This window comes from Triticum aestivum, chromosome 7A (genome assembly GCF_018294505.1).
Source record: "Triticum aestivum cultivar Chinese Spring chromosome 7A, IWGSC CS RefSeq v2.1, whole genome shotgun sequence".
Lineage (NCBI taxonomy): Eukaryota > Viridiplantae > Streptophyta > Magnoliopsida > Poales > Poaceae > Triticum > Triticum aestivum.
This window is the reverse complement of record NC_057812.1, coordinates 119,218,797-119,220,876: the sequence shown is the minus strand read 5'-3', so window position 1 is coordinate 119,220,876 and position 2,080 is coordinate 119,218,797. Positions and strand designations below refer to the sequence as shown.

The 2,080-nt window shown below is 54.8% G+C and overlaps 1 pseudogene; it reads right to left on the bottom strand.

Moving 5' to 3' along the window:
* Positions 1-583: 583 nt before the first annotated feature.
* Positions 584-1,797, bottom strand: LOC123150562 (glycine-rich protein 1-like; annotated as a pseudogene).
* Positions 1,798-2,080: the final 283 nt, after the last annotated feature.

Here is a 2,080-nt window from a genome sequence, read left to right as displayed (position 1 = left end):
AGATTTGTGTTTTTCATTTTATTTAATTATAGCTTGAATCAAACAACGATAGTAGATTAGGTGAATGATTTCCTTCAGATATAGTTGTTTTGTAGATTCAGTATGTTACACACGGTACTAGATAGCACACCGACTATTTTGATACATCAACTGTTGGATGAGAAATCTACGCCATATATATCCGGTTTGAACTGATTGTATTTTATTCCAAAAATTACCAGACATATGTTCCCAAATAATGACACTGTTTAAAAAATTGCATTGTTCTTCAAACTAAATATCGTTATGTTCTTTAATATGAAAAGGCATTTGAAAAATGCCTTTCTAACCTCCGACCCATATATTTGTTGAAATCACTACCATCCCATTGGAAAAACTGGATGGCTGCCATTGTGCATCATTAGGTTCCTCACCACAATAAATCAGATAACATCGTTTTTTTTTCTAGGGGTAAATAAATAACATCTAAAAATAAAGATAAGAAATCAGAGAAGAGATAAGGTTTGAGCTGGGGTCCATGGGACAATGCAAAAAACTTGTTAAAAATAATTATGTAATTAGGGGGAAAATCTCCCCTTGCCCAACCGTCGTTGCGGTTTGTCCCGCAACCGACGCCTCCCTTCGATCTCCTGGAACCGATGCCTCCTCGAGGGATCGTCGTGTCTCTTCGGGACATATAAAAGGGGGCTTGTAACCATCGATCAACGAATTCGATCATTCTGATTCAAAACACGTTATCAGCCCGTAGAACAACCAGCGAGAGCAAAAGGCAACAGAGAAAGGAGAAGAGAGGAAGTACTCGCTGCCGGTGAGATGACAGGCCTCGTCTCCTTCTTCCTCCGTCTGATCCGCGAGGACGGTCGCCGCTACCGCCTCATTGCCCTTCGCCACCATGGAGTTGGTGGCCACCGCCGTTTCCGTCGCCGGATGCAAGCCATCCGTCGATTCGGCCGCAGCGCCGCTGTACGTGGCGCTCCTGGCCGCCACCGCGCCGCTGGACATGGTGCTCCTGGCCGCCACCGCGCCGCTGGACGCGCCCACCGTGGTGCTCCCCTTGCCCCTGGACGCGCCCACGATGGTGCCTCGTGCGCCCGTGGCCAGGCGCCCATGGGGTTTGACCCCTGGCTAGTGGCCGGCCTGAGCGCCTCCATGGTGCACAGGGCTGCAACCGCGCCTGCACCGCCCCCTGGATCTCCGCCTCCACCACCTCCTCTGCCGGCCGCGTGGCTCGCGCCGTCGACGCTAACACCCGCCGCCGAGGCCGCCGGCCCGCCCGGATACTGCCCCGTGCCGATGCGCGCCATCGTGAAAGAGGAGGAGGCGCTCGCCTTCGTCTCTGCGCCGACCGGTGCCTCCGGAGTCGTCCGCCTTGGAGCAGGCATGGAGGACGGTGCCGCCACCGCCACGCCTCAACAGGAGACGGCCGCGGGCTCGAGCACCCGCACTGAGCAGCGCTTCGGCCACCTATTCAGGCGCGCCATTGCAGCCCTCGACCGCCGTCCCGCCCGCCGCGCCGGCTCGTGGGCTCCGGCGAGCCTCGGACTCACCAGCGCCGCACCAGGGACTGCTCGCTCGGATCACGTCGTCGTCGACTCTTCTTCGGACGAGGAGGGGTCGTCGGTGCTACGCCGGTGACCACCGGAATCGCGAGGGCCTGCGGCGGCCCCTCCTCCCGCCGGCGCCGCCGTGTGACAATGGGGATCGAGCAGAGGTGGTGGTGCGGGGTTCGGATACTCCGACCCTTATCCGATCCGCCCACTCCCCCCTGTCTTATGCGGTGCGGCAGCGTGTGGGCCAGCCAAAGGCCGGGCAGGCCCAGGCCCAGGCGCCCGCGGCTTCCCCCCCCCCCCCCTGTGCAGTGCTGTGGCGGGTGCGCCGGCCAGAAAGTGTGGATTTTTTCTCTGTTTTCTTAACATTAGTACTAATTATTGTATTTGTGCAATTTTAGTCTATGTTTAGTAGTGTTTAGTACTTAGGTTGACTACTACTTACATTTTAGTCCTGTTCTAGATTTATTCTATGTTAGGACTTGTGTAATTATTAGTAGGTGTGTTTATATTATGTAATGGATTGATAATAT